We start from the raw sequence: 26,040 nt of genomic DNA, 5'->3' as shown, positions 1-26,040 counted from the left end.
TTTTCCTGATATCTTTTGCAGGAGATTGGGAAGGCGCCTGGCCCTGCAGAATAATAGCCTGGGGCTTTGCTATGAAGGCTCTGGTATGATAATTCCTCATGGTGTTAGTTCTTGCAGCTCCGAATCATCAAAGGCAGCAAGCCACCCATCTTCTCCAACTAGTTTTGTAAGCCCAGGCATAAAGAGATATGATGTTGAATATGTTTCTGTACTGCTGTTATTACTGTATGTAGGCACTCTAATGGCTCAACAGCCATAGATAAAAAACAGACATCCCTTATTTTGAAGGACGGATATATAATTTTATGTGTATACTACATCAGGATACCTGTGTTCCTTTTTGTTATCGTTCGTTATATTAAGAAATATAAAAAAAAGTTCGGGGATACAAAATTTGTTTCATCTTTTTGTGTTTCTCTAAGTAATATTTGACCCAATCAGTCATTTGGTGATGATTTGACTCAGTTACTGCGAGTACATGTTACCTGTCTGACCTTATTTTGCATATTTTTTCAGGAAAAGACTTGCTAATATATGAATTGACCATGGCTTTAAATTCCAAACTGGCCATGGCATTTTGGTGGAAAAGTGAGGACAGTGTTTGATATAAATGTGAAGAATCAGCCATATTTTAAGAGATTGTCAGTCTGTAACAGTAAACCCTAACCCTACTGTAAAACAGGAATTGACCATTGCTTTAAATTCCAAATTGGCCATGTCATTGAAACAGAGTTGGGGGAGAATCAGGCAACTTGGAATTCTGAGAAACAGAGTTGGGGGATGTCAAGTTCCCTATGGCCATAACCCATCCGGGCAAAGTGCATTTTCTCTGAGTGTACAGAACTGCAAAAATCTGAGGTGAACAACAGTAATTGAAACATTGTATTCCTTGGATAAAAGGTTTGTAAGTTTATCTAAAGGACTTTTTTGCTTAGATTACATCAATTTGTTTTAGCAGGGTTTCATTGGAGTATGGCCACTTTGTTTAAGATAGTACAAGTATCCAGATCATAGAATTGAAGTTGTTTGAATGACCATGGATAATTTTTAGTTCAGTTTGTTAGACAGTTTTTGCCCCATAAACCTGTTCACTGGCAATAAGGGCATTCCTGTGGACACTACTGAAGCAGACTTCAACTCTTTCCAGAACTCAAATGATGCTGCATCACTGCATCCTTTTTTTCAAAGCAGGGTTTTATTGAAGTACAGTCACCTTATTTAAGTGAGTGCAAGTATCTAGATCATAGAATTCAAGTAGGTAGGTAGATAATCCGAACGTTTTTGGGCCAGAGAGGCACTCGTTGTGTATGATATTAGGGATTCATTCTCTGATTGTCCTTGTATATAGTCTTAGCAATTTAATAAGAGCTCTTGTCAGATTCTGTTTGGGGCCAATACATTACCAAATAGCACATGCAAAAGCCTCACAATTTCATATAAATTGACCCTGCAATTTGTAACAAGAACATGACTTCCTGAACCTTGCAAGGGAAGTAGGTAAGAGATCTCATCTTCTAATGTAACAGATTACATAGTGTTGAATTGTAAGTAGTACATGTGACAGTGACAACACAAAGTACCGTGTTCAACTATTTCCTAAAAGAAAATTGCTTTAACTTCATATACGAAGATCCTCATGTTTTTCATAAACATTTGTCACCACCATAGATCTGTTCGAGCCTTATATCTATTAAGTACCTGTGAATTAGAATTCGTAGTGTCATGAAATCCCCCATTTGTAAAATCTAATTAAAAATCTGTTCGAGCCTTATATCTATTAAGTACCTGTGAATTAGAATTCGTAGTGTCATGAAATCCCCCATTTGTAAAATCTAATTAAAAATACATTTCTACGGTCTACCTACAGAATTTATGCACTCATCTCAACTCACTGTCACATGAAATCCCCCATCTGTAAAATCTAAATAAAAATACATTTGCAAAGTTTGTACATTGGACTCTTCCAACAAGTTGTTTCCATTATCTCATACGATGGAGAGCTTAATTTCCATTCAACTGGTTGCATTTGCTTATATTCTTGCCACCATTTTTTGAAACTGCTTCCTTCTCAGAAAACATTTGAAGAAATGGTGCACTCATTAATCATCTTTGTCACATATTTTTCAAAGTTTTCCAGACTTTCTTTCTCTTGGTGTAGGCCTTGTTTGATATCTTTCAAAGCCTCTTATCCAGACATAGACTGCTCTCTTGAAAAATTTGTATCCAGTAGAGTAGTGGACTGATTGTAGAGATTAGCAATGTCAATACTAGCAGGGGAAACACCCAAAAGTCCAAACATTTTATCCCACACTCGGAGAGCAACGGTCCAGTCGTTTGCTCACCTGCAAACTTTTGCTGGTTTGCAATCATATCTGTAATATGAAAACTTAGTACTGGTATCTCGATTGTCCTCTCCACCAATTCTATGAATCTGATTAGTATCGTTTCTGGGAACGTTTGCAGTTGTTGCACAGAACAAAACACTTCGTGCTTCTGTTAAATGGAAAACAAACCCATGATATCACAAATTCTCAGGCTGGTGAAACATGGGAATTATTAGACTATATATATGGGAAGAAGAAGTACCTTTCGGAATATATTTCCCCTAATGTGCCCCTTGGAAGAAACTAGTAGTAATATATATTTCTGGAATCTGAACCCTAAAGCCTTGGATATTGTTGGTCATAATGACCCACAACACAAAAAAACTCTCTTGGATGTGCAAGAATAAAGCCAGGTCTACTTTCTCAAAGTGTGCTCCATGAAAATATAAAAGCAGAGTTTGAATTATTTTGCAAGTCTGAAAAAAAAAATCATTTGTAAAAAGATGATAGGCATACCAGTTAGCCTGTGCTTTCCTTGATGGCTCTACATGTTGACTTAGTCCTTCAGGTACCTTGAACAATATAATGGCCAAATATCAATGGCATGCATATTTTATATTGCAAAACTCGCTAATAAAATAAGCCAAAAAGAAAAAAGAGCCATGTTTACCATTATACTCTGTTTTTAGGCTTTTATGCAATAAACCGTAAACAAATATGGAGTGAATTTGAAAACAAAAACCCACCAAATCAGAAAGCTCAAAAAGGAAAAATACCAAATTTTAAAACTCAATTAATTTTTGAAGAAAATTCCCAACTAACCAAATCACAAATGTAGAATGCAAAATACCTCAAAAACAAAACAAAAAATATAGCGAGGGACAAAAATTTACTACCTCAATCACAGAATCCAAGGAAAAGATGCCATGTACTCTCTTACCAGGGAGTAAAATTATCAATGAAACCAGCCAAACAGATTCACAAAATTAAAATGCAAATGTTATCTATGTAGTCCTTTATTGGGGAATAAGATTATGAACAAATCATAGACAAGCATAAAAGAAAATGCCAAGAATAGCATATCCTTGCCTCTGTGTTTACTGCAATAAAATTATGAATAGAAACTGACTCCCATTTGAGCCTCTTATCCAGATATAGACTGCTCTCTTGAAAAATTTGTATCCAGTAGAGTAGTGGACTGATTGTAGAGATTAGCAATGTCAATACTAGCAGGGGAAACACCCAAATTATCCCACACTCGGAGAGCAACAGTCCAGTCGTTTGCTCACCTGCAAACTTTTGCTAGTTTGCAATCATATCTGTAATATGAAAACTTAGTACTGGTATCTCGATTTTAAGGTACCAATGCAGACCCAGAGAATGTCTTCAGCATAATGGCCTGGGATAAGAGGGCTGAGCTGGGTTATCCTGGGGAAGCTTTCGTAACATCCAAGGCCAATGAATCCCTAGTACAGGCAAGAAACTGATGAATCACAATTGTTTCTTTCAAATTCTAACAATTTCAAATCCCATTGTGGCCGTTGGAAAGGTGACTGTATCATGAGGACACCATTACTCCCCCCTAGTTCAATCAAGAAATAATCAATGCCCCAAGTGTTGATTGGCAGATACTCCTCCCTCAACTTAATTCCCAGCTTTTGGACTCAATTAAAAGTTTCTTTAGAAGTCATAACTTTCACTTGCTCTCAAACAGTTCAGACCTAATACCAGAAGTCTTCAATCTTTCTACTTTGTCTGTTGTCCTGGTTTTCTTTATGCATTACTAATTGAAAAGGAAGACATTAAAATTGAAAAGGAAGGCACCTGGCCTCATTCCTTTTGACATGTCATTAGAATGGGGCAGACCACAGAAAGAATGGAGCTCGGTGGATGGCTCAATATTGTCAACCACACCAGTGAACCAAGGCCCTGCTAGAGTTTCTTTGACTTAGATGCCAAAATCTAGTCTGCCAAAGTCACCTAGGAACTGCACCAGGCCTCATCTTATAAGAAGTCAATGCATACAATCCACTTCGAGGGTAGAAACTCCTTTTACAATAAATACAATACAAGACAAGATATGATGGCCCTGAGACTAGGTACCCTTGGTATATATATTGGAGACAAAGGGTAGAGTAATAGCACTCCACCAATCTAGGGTAGACTCTGCAGCTATCTCTGGGTGATAAATGATAAATGTTTATGAAAGACATGAGGATCTTTCTATATGTCAGAATTACTGAGGTTCAAGAATTTTTCTTTTATGTGATAGCTGAACATAGCTCATTTATGTTGTCACCTGTACTGCTTACAATTCTACATTATGCAACCTGTACAATCATCTACTATACTGTTCAGAAATGGAATTTCTATTACATTAAAGGATGAGATCTCTTACCTACTTCCTGGGCATGATCTGGGAAGTCAAGTTCATGTTACAAATTGCAGTGCCAATTTATATGAAATCGTGAGGCTTTTGCATGTTAGGTTTGGTAATATATTGCCCCCAAACAAAATATGGCAAGAGCTCTCATTAAATTGCTATCACTATATGCATAAACTTGCTTCAAGGACAATCATAGAAGAAAATGTTCATAAACTTGCTTCTAGATTTTCATAAACTTGTTAATGGCATCTTCTATGTTATTGGTGGGCTTAAGTTTGGCAATATGAATGGACTCTCTATACACCCTTATGCTTATGTGAGTTCTATGGATTCTTTCGACCCAAAGACGAATACTTGGCTTAAGACCAAGGCGTTGCCTATGGGGGGTTGTGTGATTGCTTGTACAGTGGTTGGATCCTGTATCTATATGTTGTCGAGTCATGCAGTCAAGTTATCATTCTGGAAATATGTTACAGATACTGATTCTTGGACTAGGATTAAGCAGCCTCCCATTCCATCTCCTCTAAGGATGGACAATGTATTGAAATTCAGCTGTGTTACCATGGGGAGTTTGGTTTATATTATTCAAGTTGGAGGGTCTATTGATGATCTGTTGAGGAGTGGGAGGAATGCACGAGGATTGAAAGAGGGGTTGGTTCTCATTTATGATACCAAATTGCAGGAATGGCAGCGAGGGCCTGATTTACCTTATGTACAAAATGGAGCAGCTTGTGCTGTTGTAGAGTGCTGAAAGTAAAATTCGAATTGATATGACTATTTAGGTCTGCAGGACAGTGCTCACTGTCTGTTGTGGACCTCTTGAAAGCTTGTTGAGGTTAGCTACTATAATTCATTCTCTGAGCTCATCTATATTTATTAAAAAAGCAGAAAATAGTTTTCTCAATAGGTTCTAGTCTCAAGCATGACACTTTGAAGCAGCATGTCAAAGTTCAAACTGGAACTCAAAACGAGGTTCAGGTAAGTGCTCCTGTTGCTTCCTGCAATATATTACCATTGCAGACATGAACAATCCATTGAATACGTTTTCACTGGCTACAGATTTCAGCTATGAAACCAATTAGTAGAATGTTGCTATCCTTATGGATATTTTCCTTAACTACAGCAGCAAGAGAAGTGCAAAGTAATCAAAATGTATGTATGATTACTGGAATATCGATGTTTAATATCCATCATCTGCAGATCTGCATGCTTCATATGTGACCCATCAGAGACACTATAAGATACAACTTTTAAGATTGCCATGGAACTTCTGTGTGCTCTTTTATTAAAAAATTATGTAATATTGCTAAGTTTTGCTCCTGTAACATTCTAATCCGGTTTCCATCCAGTCTACATGCAACAAAAGGTAAGTTTCTACTGCCTGTCTGATGATTGCTTGGACATATAAGTGGAGAAGTGGTTTTAATGCGTTGGTTGAATTTAAGAGTATTGTACACATATATGCTCTGATTAGAGATCTCTAATTTCAGCTTTTCATCTTAGTGTAGTTTTCATTAGTTTCTGTCTTGATGATTTGGGGAGAAACTAAACTCCACATGCCACAAATATCAGTCACTGAGCCATGCAGAGTTACACGGCAAAAACCTTCTTCAAAATTTATGAGAATAAAAGTGCAAGCAATGCCTCTATACACAAATTGGGAGCAAAATTCTGTCTTTGTGTTAATTTCAGAAGATTTGTGAATACAATAAACTTCACAGGAATAATATTCAACTCTGGATTCAATCACTATATTAACTCACACTGCAGAAAGTTCTACAGAATCTTTGCAACACAGAAAGATGTTTCATCAATCTCTCTCAGACCTCACTGTCTACTCTCTGCTTCTCTGGTCCCCATAGCCTCTCTCAGCTGTCTATACTCTGCAGCTATTCTATCACCATCCTTTTCTTCTCTCAGACAGCTAATCGTATCTCCGAAGACTGGACTCTATAGGCCACAGTTTCGGCCATTTCCTGAATCTGAATTTCCGTCCTTCATATGTTCTTCAATCTCCAACTTTTCCTGTTCATCCTTTTCCACTTATGTTGGCTATCATGGTAGTCATGAACCTCCATCTGCCTCTCTGATTTGATATAACAAATTCCTTCCATCTGCTGATTAGCTTTGTGTTTCCAGCAAAATTGTCATCAACCGTTAGGTGTCTCATATGTTAGCACAGACCCGAGTAGGCATTCAACTGGATTCCAATTGACTGAGATTTTACGGTCTCTGACGTAGCTCATCTGGCTTATTAGTGCAGATCAGAGTGCACACAGAGGGTTTGGAAGGGCTGGAATTAGGGCCGAACTCGAAATCCTCCTGGTCCGAACGTCCCGGGTTCGAATCCCACCGCTCTCCCAATCCAATATTGCCCCATTCACATGCTGCTTCTTCTACTCCCTGTGTAATCGGCAGGTCGCAAAAGGAGAGCGCCTCCACCTCCTCATCAGATACAGTGTTCGAATCCACATACTCATCTGTGATGGACCAAATTAGAGATTCTTCGAACCGATCTCCCAATGCCATAGGTATGCCGATTAGATGAAATTTAAGCAATACAAGTAGATATTTAAGACTGTCTACGATATTGCAGCCATGAATGCACGACCAAAGCACTAAAAGGGAAGGCCCTTTGTTATATTTCCTGATCCCATGGGTATTGGAAAACACGGAGATCTTAAAACCCTAAAATTTCTGCAAATAATAGACCTTCATTCCAAGAAAGGACGTTCAAAGAAAACATAAACGTAAAGATATAGACACAAAAGCAGATACTCAGAAAAATCTTTCATCCTAAGCGATCCGCATGAAGATCCCTGAATAGGTGTGGTACCACAAGGATCTGGATAAATCCCATTCACATTCGAGTCACTTCCTACCAGAGAACCCAATACTGAAAACAGGGCTTCTTTTTATGATTCAAGCATTGGAGCAGGAGCTGTTATCTCCTGAGCGCAGCAGGATTCGAACCCGGAACATTGCATCAAAAACACAGTAAGAAGACACAAGACAGAGGACCTGCAACATGGTTTCTCCATTTGAATCTCTGAAGAACCTTAACCCGAGAAGTTGAAGTTAATCCCAGGTGGAGAAATTCAAATTCCATGGTGAATTAACTCCCGGCGGCAAAACGCGATGGAAATGGGAATGTCTGTCAGATATCTGTCAGTCGTGGACATTAATGCAGAGAGTGGCAAAGCTGGGCAGAGCTCGCGGAGGGTGGCGGAGGATGGCGGAGGGCGGAGGAATTGCCGGCGGCCGGAGCCAGAGGTTTTTCCGGGCGGCGATGGAAACCGGGCCATTCCTCCGCCTAGGTAGACTACTCCCTTGCAAATATCGTAAAAGGCTGTAGCAGACGTCATGGTTACTACAGATAATTGTATGAAATTACTTGTTCCATAAACAACATAAACAATATATCTGTAGTATAATAAATATATAAGTAGACACAAAGATGGGCAAATATCTCTTGTTGTCACCATAAATGAACAGTTAAGAGTTTTGACCAATGCAGTCAGAATAGGCTGAGTCAGACCAACTTGGCCAATTCCAGCTCAGATTTCCCTAAATGCAAGTAGAGTTGGCAGCAAACAGTCTGACTTGCCGATTCACAATCTGACTCAGCCGAGTCAGACATCATGCATACGTAACAACATCCTTATTAGGGATTAGACTTTACATACATGAGTCATTTTCTGTGTTCCAGGAGTTTTTGGAGTGTGAATGTTGGAAGGGCACGTATGGGTGTGCAGAACAGCTAGAAGCATTGCCCAAATTTGTAAAAAACAGCAGATTAGGAGTGACAATAATATATATGAACCGTGGACATGTACCTTTAAAGGATATTTAAATTAAGGAATGTTGAAGAATGTAACTAGTGTCGGCCTTCATAATAATATTTGAATCATAATGTAATATATTTTTCAAAAGAAAGAAAAACAAATTTTATTGTAAAAGAAATTGACTTATAAAGCATGGGTTGCATATCTTCGTTGGCCCAAACATGAAGCTAGTTGCAGTGCACAGTTCTCTACATCTTGCACATAGGAAGATACCGGAGTATCGGAGGGGACCAGCAACATGATGGGATGTGGATCTAGAGGAGAGTGAACAGATAGATGACGAGGATGTACCAGATGAGCTACAACATGGTTTAGTTGGATTTATGTTGGTTACTCACGAGAGTGACTCTGACTCAGATAGCAACATTCCCATTGATGGTCCTGATGACTTCATGCAGCAAATGGATGAAGAGGACCAATCATTGAGATTGAGTCCTTGATGTTGATTTTATTTTCAGTGTTCATTATCCATTTTTACTTTTGAGTTGTGACACTAGATATTGATGACCTCACACTGATTCTTGACTCCTCACTCTTAACAGTCTTAACTATTTTTGAGTTATATAAATTTTGAATTTAGTAATATTAGTATCACTATATACTCTATACTAGAACCCCTCTTAGGAACCCCTTTTAGGTCCCCTGTTGGTTTGAGTGGTAACAGGTCCTAGTTTGCTGGTTGATGCTTCCCCTTCATCCTTATCTAAAGGAATCTCAATGACAGGTTCCTTGTTGCTTCTTGTTTTGTAAGGGGCCATGATAGCTCCTGTAATCCACCCATAGGAATAATAAACCATATTAAACCAGTTAGCAGATTCCAATAACAATAAAAGTGTATCATGATATGCCTTGTTAAAATTCTCATCTATGTATTCTTGATAATGTAGACATGGTCGTTAGCTAGCAAAGCGTTTAGGGCTCAAGCCCCAAAACCATTCCACCAATAAAGCTCTAGCAGCACCAGGTTGATGCTCACTTATTGAACCTATAGGGACATATGCGAGAGAGGGAAAAATTCCTAAGGGAGCAAAAATTCAAGCAAATTCTGGCTTGTTTAGTCGTTTCAATGCTAAGGCAATGTGATTACCACATGTTAAGACAAACAACTCCAGAAAAATTCCATGCCTTCTATTATAAGTGTCCTTTAACGCATGGTAAGCCGAGGGCTTATTTAGGCACTTGAGAGAATCCCATCAGTAGGAATACTTATGGAAAGTCAATCAAATATCCAAGGGTGGGGCACAAAGGACTATTGAGATTCGAGAATTATCTCAGAAGTCTGTAAAAAATTAAAATTGTTTGCAGTGAAAACCATGGAAGATGAGAATAGACGTCAGAATCAACATAACGACAACTAAGTATAACCATTAGAAATCCTAAGGCTAGTTCAGAATCTCGGATTAGTGAAGCGATGTTGAATGTGGTGCAAGTGCTCTAGTTCAGTCGAGGAAAGTGTATCTATACTCCGATCAAAGGTGGGGTTGTTGATGTTGGCTTGTTCCCCTTCTCTAATACATACAAGCCTCACCACAAGAGTAAGAAAGCTAAACCAACAAGGCCAATGCCACCCACTATTGTAATTGTGGGAAATAAAAGGGGAGTGTCCCATCAAAATTCCTTAAACGAACAAAATCGAACTTGCTAAGATGGTGAAGGGCTTGCTTACCTACCCACAAGTGAGTGGTTGGCACTTGGCAAGTATACAAGTCAATGGTCACATAGCTATCACATGTGAGGTTGACAATTAGGGAACCATGTGTCGGGCCTATTGGAGTAAGCACTTGCACAACTATGTGCAAATGGTGTTCAAAGAAAATGAAAATTTGCAGTTTATAACTCACGAACTAACTGTTAGCACGCATTTCAAAAGTTAAATGTCACATCACATTGGTGGGAAAATGGAGTGATGTATCGATGGCAAGGACAGATCTTTTCTAAGAAAAATATCTATAGAGCAAAATCTTCCACGGGACACATTATTGAAGAAAGAAGATCCTGCATTGGCATAGGAAAATGATATCCTGCAACACATCAACACAAAAAAGTTTTCCTTAGTGACACATCGGCAAGAGTTCAAGATTTCCAACAATGTGTGGCTGAGAGAATCTTTCTTGTCACAAAAAGAACATCATTGAATAATGTTTCACTAAGGAAATTCCAATGTTCCAAGAGGACGCATCCCCCAGGGTCGGGTGCACACACCCCTCGCACTCGGGATGTCTAGGGGTGCATTTCCACACGCACCTTTTTTGGGGAGTCATGGAGAGACGCAGGAGGGTGTGTTTCCCCAGTGTGGGGGGCACAACTTCCCAAAAGGGGTGCTTCTAGGCATCCCCCATCAAAAGGAATAGGCTTTCCTCTAAGAGCGCAAAGAAGCTAGTTGCAGTTCACAATTCTCTACATCTTGCACATAAGCAGACATCGGAGTATCGGAGGGGACCAGCGACACGATGGAATGTGGATCTAGAGGATAGTTGTTAAGTTATGGTATGTTCTATGCGTATAACAATTTACTTCTTTTTCTTATTATATTCCACAGATTAGCAATCACATGTACATAAAGTATAGTGCAGATAGAACATTAAACGATCAATAGAAAACGAGCCATGACAAGAGACACAAGATGTGGCGGCTAGCCAGGGACAAACCCCACAATGTGTGGGGAAACCCTTTGATCAAATCTTCTTTTCTCTTCAATAATTCAGCAGAGAGAAATAGTACAATAAATCTGATTTATATCAGCAGTAGCAAACCCTAGCTCAACAGCATCAGCATTAGCGGCTTCATCATCAAAACCAGGCAATGGATATCTCACAAACCGACCGTCGGATCGAAATGATTCCACCACCAAAAGCTGCAGCCTTTAGAGGAGGTTCAGATGAACCTACAGCGCAGTGCAGATGAGATCTTTTGGCCCACGCAAGTCAAATTTCACTTCTGCAGTTGCAGCTTCAGTTTCAGCAGCTTCCTTCAAACTAGGGCAGTGGATATCTAGCAAACCGACCGTCGGATTGGCTTGATTCCACCGCCAGAAGTTGCGGCTTTCAAAGGAGGTTCAGATGAACCTACAGCGCAGTTCAGATGAGGAGATCTTCTGGTCCACGCAGGTCAAACTTTACTTCTACAGTTGCAGCTTCAGTTTCTGCAACTTCCTTCAAACTAGGGCAGTTGATATCTCGCAAACTGTCTGTCGGATCGACTTGATTCCACCACCAAAAGTTGCAGCCTTCAGAGAAGGTTCAGATGAATCTATAGTGAAGATCAAAAGAGGAGGTTTGATGGTCCATGCTAGTCAAAGTTTGGATCTGTAGTTGCAGCTTCAATGTCAGCAACTTTCGGCTTCACATATGTGAGAGAGAGACCCTTTTCTATGCAGTAGAGAAGAGACTCTTTTCTGTGCAGTAGAGAGAGAGAGAGATGTGATGAGATGAGTGAGTGAAAATGAGGAAAAGTCCTCCTGTGTTTATACACAACTGTTGATGTTTGAATAGATGCGACTGTTGGGCTTCTAAGCCTACATGAGTTGTAGGTTAGCCTGATAATAATTCCATAATCAAAATAAATTCATATCTCCATGAATACTTATCGGAATCAGATGATCTTTAGATCAATCCTACACCTTTCGACGAGAGGAATCTAATGAAAATATTATCAGCCATGAATAAGATGACCCACATGAAGTTTGGCCCTAGTTGCCACTTTTAACACTCTCTCTCAACTAGGGAGAACTTCATCTGCAATCTGTCTGTTGGTCGCTACTATTCATCCATCAAATGCACTGCCCTGTACATCCTGACCCTTGACCTGCTCTGCTCTATTCTGCCTGTTTTGCTTTGTCTTGTTCTACCGTGTACTAATCTGTACGGCTCTGCTCTGTTATGCTCTGCTCTGCTTTGTTCTTTTCTACTCTGCTTTAGTCCGAATTATGAAGAAGAAGAAATGATCAAGGATGTATCACACTGACTCAAAGTCAGTCTCAGAGTATGTACCACTGGTCCCAGACCAGTCTCAACCAACTCGAAGTCAACATCATAGTGAGTACAACTCCTACCACTGGTCCCAGACCAATAACATCCTCCACTGACTCAAAGTCAGTCTCAGAGTGCGTACCACTGGTCCCAGACCAGTAACAACCGACCCAAAGTCGGTGTCATAGAATGTACCACTCCTACCACTGGTCCCAGACCAGTATCATTGATCCCAGATCAATGGAGGTCATCCTAGCGTAGGGAGTACGGTAAATACAACGATGCATCCATCGGTACTACTATGGTCCCTAATTTCATTTCCCTGCTCATTGATCAGATGAGAGGTACTTGCCATGAGTCCCAGACTGCATGGGTAGGATGTCTCGACAGGAGAACTTAATCAATCCCGTCCTCACAGGAGAACACATCAATCCTGCTACAATCGCCATGAAGAACACATCAATCCACGCCGCCATGGAGAACACATCAATCCTGCTACAATCGCCATGGAGAACACATCAATCCAGGCCTCACGGGAGAACACATCAATCCTGCTACAATTGCCATGGAGAACACATCAATCCAGGCCTCACAGGAGAACTAATCATCCTGCTACACAGGAGAGCGAATCATCCTGTTCCACAAGAGAGCGAATCATCTTGTCCCACAAGAGAGCGAATCATCTTGTTCCAGTGCGCACCACTAGGGGAGGGTGAGTTACCCTGTGGTCATATGTTGCTCCAGTAAGAACCGCAAGCCCTTAGAGCTCCTGGAGCTCAATGTATGCAACATGCAGGACCCTTGTACAAGGGTTTCTTGACGACTCCAAGTCGTTTGGGAAAATCACAAATTAGATCTTTCCTCGGGGCTTTGACAAGGTGTATCGACCTGTACATCATCTTAATGCGATGTGAGCCTCCTTGCTCATCGACTTATCATATCACAGATGATGTCTACCTACTAGAGCAATCGATGAATACGATATTCCTCAATAATCGAATCCCACCTCTGGTTGTTACAGAGAATCACAGTGGCATGTGTTCAAACAACTCACTGAAGAGCTTCCCCAACCAGGCAGCTCCATACGAGATCATACTCGTAGATATGTATCTGGTATCGGCGGTGCTTATGGCAACCGACTTCTGCTTCTTGCTCATCCATTATATCGACGTAGAATCCAAAGAGAAACAACACTAAAAATGCTCCAGTGATCCTCCACACTACCTACCTAATCAACATTCGAATAATTATGCAGTTTCATATTTCCGGCAATGTATCTCAATCCATGAGAGATTTTGTCCTGAAGACATCTGAAAAGATTCTTGGCACCAATCTAGTGAGGCTCAACCAAATATGAGCACATAATGCTAACTGAAAAACATATGTTCGGATGGAGGTTCTGTTGGCATTATGATGCATGTGTTGTACTTGATGGCAAACAACTCATAGAAGATCAACTCACTTATATATATCTAGATGAATCTACGGAAGAGATATCAGATGACAATTCTCAGTATGACAAGTCCAAAGGGGGAGATTGTTGGCATTATGAGACAAGTGTTGTCCTTGATGGCAAATCACACAAATGATAAATTATAGTGTAGCAAATTTATTTGATATATTATAGTGCAACAAAGTTTCCTTCATGTAGAGAAAAGTTCACGCACTTTTATGCAGAGAAAAGTTTATTCCATGTAGAGAAAAGTTCACGCACTTTTATGCAGAGAAAAGTTTATTCCATGTAGAGAAAAGTTCACGCACTTTTATGCAGAGAAAAGTTTATTCCATGTAGAGAAAAGTTCACGCACTTTTATGCAGAGAAAAGTCTATTCCATGTAGAGAAAAGTTCACGCACTTTTATGCAGAGAAGAGTTTATTTCATGTAGAGAAATGTTCACGCACTTTTATGCAGAGAAGAGTTTATTTCATGTAGAGAAAAGTTTACGCACTTTCATGCAAGAGAAAAGTTCACGGTATTAGTCCGACAGTTTTTGATCCTATGGTTTTGGCCCGTGGTATTGCATCCAAAAGTGTTGATCTCACGCACTTTCATGGTTGGTTCATGGTATTAGTCCGACAATTTTTGATCCTATGGTTTTGGTTCGTGGTATTGCATCCAAAAGTGTTGATCTCACGCACTTTCATGGTTGGTTCATGGTATTAGTCCAACAGTTTTTTGATCCTATGGTTTTGGACCGTGGTATTGAGAAAGGACTAAGGCTATAAAAGAGGAAGGAGATCATTTGGCAAAGCATCATCTGAATTATTGAATATCTGATAAAGTGCTAGATCTGGAATACTGTGATTGGGTTATGGTGCAGATCTGGATCTGAGCTAAAGAGGGATCTCACCGGTTGATGGAGAACAAGATCTAAGGATAGATCGGGATCAAATGGTTTGAAATGAACTATCTCTATATATTTGATTATGCTTATTCTAGATCTGTATATTGAAAAATGATCTGAACTGGGTATAACTTAAGTTTGAAATCGCTGCAAGTCATGTTTGAATATTTATAGATCTGTACGTGGGTTGGCTTTGGTGTAAGCGTGTATATATGCAGGTTTGGTTCATTGTAGTAGCGTATACAATTTGAGCTATGATATTTGAAGTCACAGGTGGTTCTGGTTGTTGATGGGTTCTGATGACAGTTTAAAGGTGTCAGTGTTTTGCATATCCTGTTTGGTTGATTGTGTTTAGCTTCAGTATTGATGGATGAGAACTAATATTGGATCAGGATCATAATGACTCATATTTATGTGATCTGATGGACTAGATCTGGGTGCTAACACATATATTATCCTTGTATATGTATTGATCTGGTGTTTGGGTGATTCAAAAGATTTATTGATTATGTGCTTCAATGATATTAATGGGTCCAGTATGAAAATTGGATGAAACATGGCCTTTCAGATTATGTGTTGTGCTTCAGGAGTATCCAGTCTGAAAATGTATGAAACGTGGTACCTGAAGGAGAGAATATTGTAGGCCGGCGCCTACGTACTAATATCTTAGCTAGTACAAGAGCTAAGGGGGTGGTAGCTCCCTTCCAGTAGCATTTGAAAACTTTGGAGCATTGTAGCAGGTAGCAGCCTGCGTACTAGTAAATGGATCGGCTAGTACAAGAACTATGGGGGTTGTAGCTCCCTTCCAGGAGAGATTGGAGAACGAGAGAGGGTTGTAGCTCTCTGCAGGTAGAAGCCTGCGTACTGGTATAAGACTGCACCAGTACATAAATATTGTAAAAGGATTTTCTTATTAAGAAGAAGATTGAGATGACTTGCAGCAGGTGGTTTTCTCCCACATTGGGTTTCCACCTTATATCATGGTGTTCATGTGTGTGGCTTATGTGTGATGATCTGTTCTATTTTACTGCACCTGTTTACTGTTAATATGGTTGATAATGTTCTAATGCACTCATTAAGGATCAATTAACTGAATCATAACAAGTTGTGGAAGTAGCATATATGAATCTGAATATGGAAATGAAAAAGTTTTATTGATGTGATAATACTGATTCACCCCCCCCTCTCAGTATTATTTCCAACAGGTTCACCAAGAACATTAACGCGAATGAGTTTTTGAAACTCAGAGGCATTTCCCAAATCTAGTCCGACATCACTACCATATAACTTCTGAAAGTTAAGATACTCGAGGTAATCACAGGCTTGCTGTCCATCATACCAAATATCTTCAAAATCTTCACCACATATTTTCCTTGAGATAAGAAAATTTCCCTTGGCTTCTGCCACACTTCAAGTCCTTGGTTCTTCATTTCAAATTCAGAAGCCAACTCCCTCTTACATTTGTGAATGAGAGGGTATGCACCTGTTAGAAAGAGGTCATCCACATACAACACCAATATGAGAGGCTTGTCATCTTCAACCTTAAGGTAAAGGTTAGGATCGGCTTCACTCCTAGTGCATCCCAACTTCATCAAGTAGCTATCGATCCTCTCATACCATGCTCGAGATGCTTGCTACAGCCCATAGAGAGCCTTCTTCAACCTGCATACATGAGATTTTCAATCATAAATCTCAAATCCTTCGGGTTGCTCCACATAGACCTCTTCTTTGATCGAACCATGCAAAAACGCGGTCTTGACATCCATCTCATATAGGTTCCATCCTTGTGAAGCCACAAGGGCTATGATCAAGCAAATGGTCATATATCTAGCAACAGGTGCAAATATCACATCATAGTCTATACCTTCCTTCTGGGAGAAACCACGAGCAACAAAACGAGCCTTATATTATTCCGAACTTCCATCTGCTGTAGCTTTATCTTGTAAAGCCATTTGGAAGTAACAACTATCTTGTCCTGGGGTCTGGGAACTACTTCCCAAACATCATTCTCCATAATAAACTCATATTCTTTGGTCATAGCATCCTTCGATACTTGATGCTTGACGGCATCTAAGAATGATAAAGGCTCATTTTGTATGATCGTGCTCATGATGGTCAGGTATCCCTGATACCTATTAGGTTTCTTACTTTCACGGAAGGTTCCTCGGGGTGCAGCATGTCCTTCAACATCATCAAGTATCCCCCTAAGCCATGAAGTCCTCTTCTTAGAAGAGGAAGGCTCAGGTGGATAAATAGGATCCATGGGTTCCTCCACATCAGGCATTGTTACGTCATCTACCCATAGAGACAGCTTCCACAATCTTACGGTTCTTCCTTTCCGCCACACCATTCTGCTCAGGAGTATGTGGTGTAGTAGTCTCCCTCTTAATGCCAACCTCAGATATGCCTGAGTGAACCAACTGTAATATATCGGAGGTCTTGCTTTGGCTTGAGGGGAATGGTCCCCTTTTGAGCTTTCCTTCGGCACATCCCAAACATACAACTTCTTTATCTACTCAGAATTCGGGCATCCCTGTCACCATTTGTCTTACATTAGGTAGAGCTTTGTAATGAAGGTGGGCAAACCTCCGATGCCAAAGTTTGGACTGAAGAGTTGTGTCACAAGACATGACACCTAGCGGACTTCCATCGACCTGATATAAAGAATCAACTCGAAACACAAGAGTGAAAGGCATCTTTAACATTATTTTTCCATATACGTACCTTGCCATTGCTGAAGGTTACCTTGTAGCCTTTGTCTTCCATTGTCGAGATGGACACCAGGTTCTTTTTGAGGTCAGGTGCATTTAATACATCCTGGAATTTCTAGCCTTCTTGAATGGTTGTCCTCTTCCTTGATTCCCAGCTCTCCTCTTACCTTTGCTATTGAATTTGTCATTCCTTTGATTGCCATCAGAGGGATTTTGATCATCGTCCCGGTGTGAGTCCTTTCTATAAGAGCACTCCCTAGCATAGTGACCTATTTTATCGCAAATATAACATCATCTTTTTCTTCCACCCTTAGATCCAGCGTTTCTAGCAGGAGGACCTTTAGGTATGGGCATTTCTTGCTCTTCTACCCTTGTTTCTTCTTGAATGCATCTAGCCATTAATTCCTCGAAACCATGAATTATATTATTGTTCAAAAGAGTAGTCCTGAACACGTACCATTCAGATGGTAATCCTCCAAGAGTCGTGAGTGCCATTTATCTGTCAGTAATAGTTTTCCCAATAGATAGGAGATCGTTCTTGATCTCGGGGATTCTTAAGAAATATGCTTGCATGCTCTCATCTTTGCCCTTATGAATTTCCCTCAGTTTATTTCAAAGAGACAAAACTTGATTTGCATCATTAACTTTAAATATACTCACTAGTCTATTGTAGATTTCCTTGGAGGTGTCCAGTTTAGAGATGTAAGCCACCAAGTGCTTGTCGATAGAGTCCCGGATGATCTTCTTTATTTTGACTTCTCCGTTTTTCCATTTGTTCCAGGCAGCAGCTGATGCATTTGATGGAGGCTCAACAATATTGCCTCTTATATGGTCCAGCACTCCTTGATCTTCTAGGGTTAGATCGATAGACATCTTCCATCCGTGATAGTCAGCTTTCTCACAGAGCTTGTCTTCAACAAGAAAGAGTGTTAAGGACCCCATAGTTCTTTTAAGATAGCCTTGCCAATCTTCTCTTCAATGATTGCTCTTGCTCTTGCTCGGGCTTTGTCTTCACCTCAGCTCTGACCCCATGTTAAGTTATGGTATGTTCTATGCTTATAACAGTTTACTTCTTTTTCTTATTATATTCCACAGCTTAGCAATCACATTTACATAAAGTAAAGTGCATATAGAACATTAAACAATCGACAGAAAACAAGCCAAGACAAGAGACATAAGATGTGGCGGCTAGCCAGGGACAAACCCCACAATGTGTGGGGAAACCCTTTGATCAAATCTTCTTTTATCTTCAATAATTCAACAGAGAGAAATAGTACAATAAATCTGATTTATATCAACAGTAACAAACTCTAAATCAGCAGCATCAACATTAGCGGCTTCATCATCAAAACTAGGGCAGTTTATATCTCACAAACCGACCGTCGAATCGACTTGATTCCACCACCAAAAGTTGCAGCCTTCAGAGGAGGTTCAGATGAACCTACAGCACAGTGTAGATGAGGAGATCTTCTAGTCCACGCAAGTCAAACTTCACTTTTGCAATTGCAGCTTCAGTTTCAGCAGCTTCCTTCAAACTAGGGCAGTCGATATCTCGTAAACTGACAATCGGACCGGCTTGATTCCACCACCAAAAGTTGCGGCTTTCAGAGGATGTTCAGATAAACCTACAACGCAATTCAGATGAGGAGATCTCCTAGTCAACGCAGGTCAAACTTTACTTCTGCAGTTGCAGCTTCAGTTTTAGCAGCTTCCTTCAAACTAAGGCAGTTGATATCTCGCAAACCGTCCATCAGATCGACTTGATTCCACCACCAAAAGTTGCAACCTTCAAAGGAGGTTTAGATGAACCTACAATGCAGATCAGAAGAAGAGGTTTGATGGTCGACGCTGGTCAAAGTTTGGATCTGTAGTTGCAGCGTCAGTTTCAGCAGCTTCCGGCTTCACATGTGTGAGAGAGAGAACCTTTTCTGTGCAGTAGAGAAGAGACTCTTTTCTGCGCAATAGAGAGAGAGATGTGATGAGACGAGTGAGTGAAAATGAGGAAAAGTTCTCCTGTATTTATACACAATTGTTGATGTTTGAATAGATGCCACTGTTGGGCTTCTGAGCCTACATGAGTTGTAAGTCGACTTGATAATAATTCCATAATCAAAATAAATTCATATCTCCATGAATACTTATCGGAATCGGATGATCTTTAGATCAATCCTACACCTCTTGACAAGAGGAATCTAATAAACATATTATCAGCCATGAATAAGATGACCCACATGAAGTTTGGCCCTAGTTGCCAATTTTAACAATAATGAACAGATAGATAATGAGGATGGACCAGATGAGCTGAAACATGGTTTGGTTAGATTTATGTTTGTTACTCACGAGAGTGACTCTGACTTAGATAGTGACATTCCCATTGATGGTCCTGATGACTTCATGCCGCAAATGGATGTAGAGGACCAATCATTGAGATTGAGTCCTTGACGTTGATTTTATTTTCAGTGCTCATTATCCATTTTTACTTTTGAGTTGTGACACTAGATATTGATGACCTCAAACTGATTCTTGACTCCTCAGTGTTAACTATTTTTGAGTTATATAAATTTTGAATTTAGTAATCTACTATTTTAGTGTTCAAACTTCAATGTCTAGTATATAGTGATACTAATGCACTGAAGATAGAATCTCATGGTATGGATGAATGAAGAGTATGTCCTATGAATGATGTATGTTATCAAAATGAATGATGAGGATGGATCAATGTATGTCCTTATTTAATTCAATTATGAATTTAAATTTTATGTGTGGATCAAATTTCAATGTATTACTATTAGTCTATTTTTGCTTTCATTATTGAATATGAACTTGAATTGTATACCCCGACATTCCCCCACACCCCAAAAATTTGAGAGTACTCCCACATGTCCCCTATGTGCGTCTCCCCACACTAGAGTCTTGGTGGAACATTGGGAAATTCTATTCTTGGGCGATGTCTCAAACGAGGAGAGGAATCTTCAAAGAGATGTTTCAAAAAGGATGAGATAAGAGAGAATTTAAGATAAATGGGGTGAATGAAAAGACCCTTATGTGAATCTGGAAGCCACACTACTATTGGAGAATAGGCAAGCTGAAAACTAGTAGTCATAATCGACTCTTGACTTCCTAAAACAATCTTGCCTACATAAAATGGAGTAGAGCCATCACATAGAAGTTGGAGGCAACTGTTTTCCCAAAAATAACAATTGTTTGTATACCAATTCTAGCAAACATCTTTTAAATCATAACAGCCATATCGTTCTTGGTTATACTCCTTATTCATAAAAGGATCTATTTTGTTAATGATACAACTCTCCTTAAATTCAAAAAATGTCAATTTAATTATCTCCTTTGTATCTTTTTGTTACTTGGAAAATATATTCATTCGATCCTGTTAATTTTAGGTATGTTCTATGCTAATGGAAAATTTACTTCAATTTTCCATATTAGCTCAATATCAATTCCAAATTAGCAATCACATTTAGCATGACAGTAAAATGCAGATAGAACATAAACATAAATCGCAGAAGACAAGCCAAGACAAGAGGACACAAGATGTGGCGCTAGCTAGGGACAAACCCTGATGTGGGGAAACCCTTGATCAATTCTTCTTATGTTCTTCAATAGTTCAGCAAAGAGAGAGAGATAGTACATATACATCAGATGTCAACACTTTGACTTGTCAAAATAAGAGCAGAGATCTTCTCTAAGAAGATGTCACATGAAGTAGCTGATCTGAACACAGGTGATTCCATTACCTTGTTGTACCTATCATTGTGCTACACCATCATACCATATCCATCATCACTGTGCTGCACCATCATACCATATCCATCATCACTGTGTTGCACCATCACCATGTCCATCATCATTGTGTTGCACCATCATACCATGTCCATTATCACTGCATTCACCATCACCATGTCCATCATCACCATGTTGCACCGTCATACCATGTCCATTATCACTGTGTTGCACCCCGCTGCACCATCACCATGTCCATCATCACTGTGCTGCACCATGCTGCGCTATGCATCACTATTGCACTCTACCTCACTATGTTGCACCACTGTCACTATGCACTATGCTACACCATTCACTGTTGTACCCATCACTGTGCACTATGTTGCACTATGACTGATGTACTTCAATACATTCATTTTGTTGTACACAACATGCTAATCTTCATCATCATGTTGTACACAACATGATGCTCTTCATCATATCATATTGATGCACCCTATCACTATGTTGTCCCATCATATCATATTGTTGCACCCTATCACTATGATGTCAATGCTAAAGGATCAGGCGTGTAGTTAGTGCAGCTAGGGCTGTGTATCTTCAACAGAGAGTGGACCCCCTTTATAAGTGTCCCTTCTTGCTGCGTGTACTGCAGCTCGGAGACTAGATCCTCCATGACAACATTTAGCATAAATATGACAACATATAGTTTAGGCATCCCTTCCATGACAGCGTATAGGATTTAGGCTTCCATAACAACGTATAAGAATTAGGCATCCCTTCCATGACAGCGTATAGGATTTAGGCTTCCATAACAGCGTATAGGAATTAGGCTCATTTCATGACAGCATATAGGATTTAGGTTCAATAACAACGTATAGGAATTAGGCTCATTTCATGACAGCATATAGGATTTAGGTTCCATAACAGCGTATAGGAATTAGGCTCATTTCATGACAGCGTATAGGATTTAGGTTCCATAACAGCGTATAAGAATTAGGCTCATTTCATGACAGCGTATAGGATTCTTTATTAGGGCAGTGTAGATGCTTCTCCATGATCTTCCATAGACTGCGTTAGGACTTTCATGTTAGGGCAACGTAGATGCTTAGGGCACTCATTCTATGGCAGCATATACTCTTAGTGACTCTTCCTTCCACTAAGACCCAAACGAGTGGAGAGGAAGAAATCACAAGAGAAAATGTATGTTAATCAAATGACTAACAAGCCACCTTTTATACTAAAACGTTGACCACAAGTGGGGGCAATTTGGTTGCTGGCCGACCTTGACGAATTGTCCCATATCACAAATAAATTCATATCTCCATGAATACTTATTGGAATCGGATGATCTTTAGATCAATCCTATACCTCTCGATGAGAGGAATCCAAGAAAAATACTAGCTGCCATGAATAAAAAGACCCCATGGAGTTTGGCCCTAGTTTCCAATTTTAACACTCCCTCTCAGCTAGGGAGAACTCCATCTGCTAATCAATCTACCAAATTGTACTATCTCTGCCAGCGATGCCCTGCATTGCTCTGCTCTGTTGAACTATGAAGAAGAAGTGATCGAGAATGTATCATACCATCCTCTACTGACCCAAAGTCAGTCCCATATAAAAGAGAGTGTCTCATACCACTCTTACTGACCTGTAGTCAGTTCCAATAAAGAGAGTTTGTCAAAACACTCTTACTGACCCGAAGTCAGTTCCAAAAGAGAGTGAGTTATGTCACTCTTACTGATCCGAAATCAGTTCCAAAAGAGAGTGAGTTATATCACTCTTACTAACCCGAAGTCAGTTCCAATTGATCCCAGACCAATATCATCCTAGCATAGGGAGTACGATAGTAACACAATGTGTCCATCGGTACAACTATGGTCCCTATACTCATTTCCCTACTCATTAGCCAGATGAGAGGTACTTCCCATGAGTCCCAGATTGCATGGGTAGGATGTCTCAGCAGGAGAAGGATGAACCACTCATCTTGCCCACATGTCGCCAAGGGTATCCCAGGGGAAGGCTAAACTACTCACCCTGTACACAACAAATCACTAGGGGAAGGTTGAACCACTCACCCTATGACTATGTCTCGGCAGGAGAAGGATGAACCACTCATCCTGCCAACATAGCAGATCACTAGGGGAAGGCTAAACCACTCACCCTATGGTTGCTCATCGCTCCACGATGTACCCCCAAGGCCCCTGGAGCTCCCAGAGCTCAATGTCCATATCATACAGGACCCTTAGGAGAGAGTCTCTCCACGACTCCTAGTCGTTCATGGAAAATCAAGAATTTGAACTTTCCCAGGGGCTTCAATAGAATGTCGGCGGCTTGCATATCAGTCCTAATGCGATGAAGCCTTCTTCCTCCTCAATGTACCATATCGCAGATAAAGTGGTACCTGATGTCTATATGTTGGGAGCGATCATAGAACACGGGATTCCTCAACAATCGAATCCCCCTTTGGTTGTCACAGAAGACCACGGTGGTATCCAACATGTGTCCAAACAGCGCAATGAAGAGCTTCCTCAACCACGCAGCGTCACACGAGATCATACTCGTAACTATGTATTCGGTCTCAGCAGTCAAAGCAATCGACTTCTGCTTCCTTCTCACCTAGGATATCGCAGCAGAACCCAAAGAGAACTAGCACCTAGAAGTGCTCTTATGACCCTCCACACTACCTGCGCAATCAGCATCAGAATAATCATGCAACTTCACATTTCCGACAGTGTATCTCAATCCATCAGAGATTGTGCCCTGAAGATATCTCAAATGATTCTTGGCACCAATCCAGTGAGGCTCAACCATATATGAGTTCAGCATGCTAATTGCAAAACATATATCCAGACAGTAGTTCACCAAAAACATCATTGCTAGTATGAGTTTATGAAACTCAGAGGCATTTCCCAAATCAGGACTGACATCGCTACCGCATAACTTCTTAAAGTTAGGCTTCATTGAGGTAGTCACAGGATTGCAGTTCATCATTCCAAATCTGGAATCCAACTCCCTCTTACTTTTGCAAATGAGAGGGTTTGCACCTGTCAAAAAGAGGTCATCAACATAAAGTACCAGTATGAGAGGTTTATCATTTTTCAACCTTAAAGTAAAGGTTCAGATCAGCTCACTTCTAGTGAATCTCAGCTTCATCAAATAGCTATCAATCCTCTCGAGTCTCATATCAAGCTCGGGGAGTTTGCTCTAAGACATAGAGAGCTTTCTTCCACCTGCATACTTGAGATTCCCAATCATGAATCTCAAACCCCTCAAGTTGTTCCACATCTGAGGTCTTGCTACATGAGGGGAATGGTCCCCATGTAAGTTTTCTTTCGGTACATCTCAGACATGTTCCTTCATGCTCTTCTTGAATTCAGGCATCCCTGTCACCATTTGACTCACATAGGGTAGGGTCTTACAATGAAGATGAGCAGCCCTCCAGTGCCATTGAAGAGATGTGTCACACAACATGGTCCCCAATGGACTTCCTGCAACTTGATACAAATTGCCAATCCCTGAACTCAAAAGCATCTTAAAATTACTTTTTCAAACACGTACCTTTCCATTGATGAATGCCACCTTGAAACCTTTCCATTGCCAAAATGGACACCAGGTTCTTCTTGAGATCAGGTTCATATACCCTGATCCAATTGAAGAGTAACATTCCCTACTCCCTTTACGGGATAGGTGGCATCGTGTCCAAGAATAATCTCCAAGTTGTTTCCTTCTCTCTCAGATTAGAGAGAACTTCCCTGTGTCCTGTGAAGTGCCTTGAAGCACCATTATCAATATACCACTTTTCCAAAGTGTCCGGAGGAGAGGTAGTGAAGAGGGCTGAACTCCTCTTACTTATCCGAAACAACATTTGATTCTTCATACCTGGAGATCCTCGCTTTCTTGAAGAGTCGGCCATTTCCCAGATGACCTGCATTCCTTTTTCCTTTGCCATTGTACCTGTCATTCCTTCGATCATTGAAGATGCCCCTGGAATGATTGTTATCATTATCAAGTGATGTGTCCCTTCTAATTGGACACTCCTTCGCATAATGGCCAAACTTATTGTAAGCAAGGCATCTGCCTTTCCTTCCACCCTTAGTGTACTTGTTCTTTGTAGTTGGTGCATTTTCTGAAGGCTCCGGGATTTTACCCTTCACGTAATCCAACACTTCTTGCTCTTCCAATGTCAGATTCAGAGACATCTTCCATCCATGATAGACTTTTCATGGAGCTTGACTTCAGCCAAGAAGAGGGATGAGGAACCCATTGAGCCTTTGACCTTGTCCAACTGTCTTCGGTGATTGCTCTTTCACTCTTGCTTGGGCTTTGTCTTCGCCTCAGCTCTGATACCATGTTAATTTTAGGTATGTTCTATGCTGATAGCAAATTTACTTCAATTTTCCATATTAGCTCAATATCAATTCCAGATTAGCAATCACATTTAGCATGATAGTAAAATGCAGATAGAACATAAACATAAATCACAGAAGACAAGCCAAGACAAGAGGACACAAGATGTGGCGCTAGCCAGGGACAAACCCTAATGTGGGGAAACCCTTGATCAATTCTTCTTATGTTCTTCAATAGTTCAACAAAGAGAGAGAGATAGTACATATACATCAGAAGTCAACACTTTGACTTGTCAAAATAAGAGCAAAGATCTTCTCTAAGAAGATGTCACATGAGGTAGTTGATCTGAACACAGGTGATTCCATCACCTTGT

The 26,040-nt window shown here is 40.2% G+C and overlaps 1 protein-coding gene and 1 pseudogene across 2 annotated transcripts in view; one reads left to right on the top strand and one right to left on the bottom strand.

The window, feature by feature from the left end:
* Positions 1-26,040, bottom strand: part of LOC149195656 (uncharacterized) — a 61,936-nt gene that overhangs the window by 3,367 nt on the left and 32,529 nt on the right. The window contains exon 2 of one of the 2 annotated variants that reach the window (XR_016254610.1): positions 2,841-2,896. The exons of the other annotated variant lie outside the window; for it this stretch is intronic. The gene's annotated coding sequence lies outside the window, so the exon portion shown is untranslated. The remainder of the gene's footprint in view (positions 1-2,840; positions 2,897-26,040) is intronic. 2 annotated transcript variants of the gene reach the window in all.
* On the top strand, positions 4,913-5,461 carry LOC149195657 (F-box/kelch-repeat protein At5g26960 pseudogene; annotated as a pseudogene).

This window comes from Pinus tabuliformis, chromosome 2_2 (assembly GCF_031772625.1).
Source record: "Pinus tabuliformis cultivar Carrire ecotype Pingquan chromosome 2_2, CPIR1, whole genome shotgun sequence".
NCBI lineage: Eukaryota > Viridiplantae > Streptophyta > Pinopsida > Pinales > Pinaceae > Pinus > Pinus tabuliformis.
The sequence above is the reverse complement of the archived record's forward strand: the minus strand, read 5'-3'. Positions and strand labels throughout refer to the sequence as shown.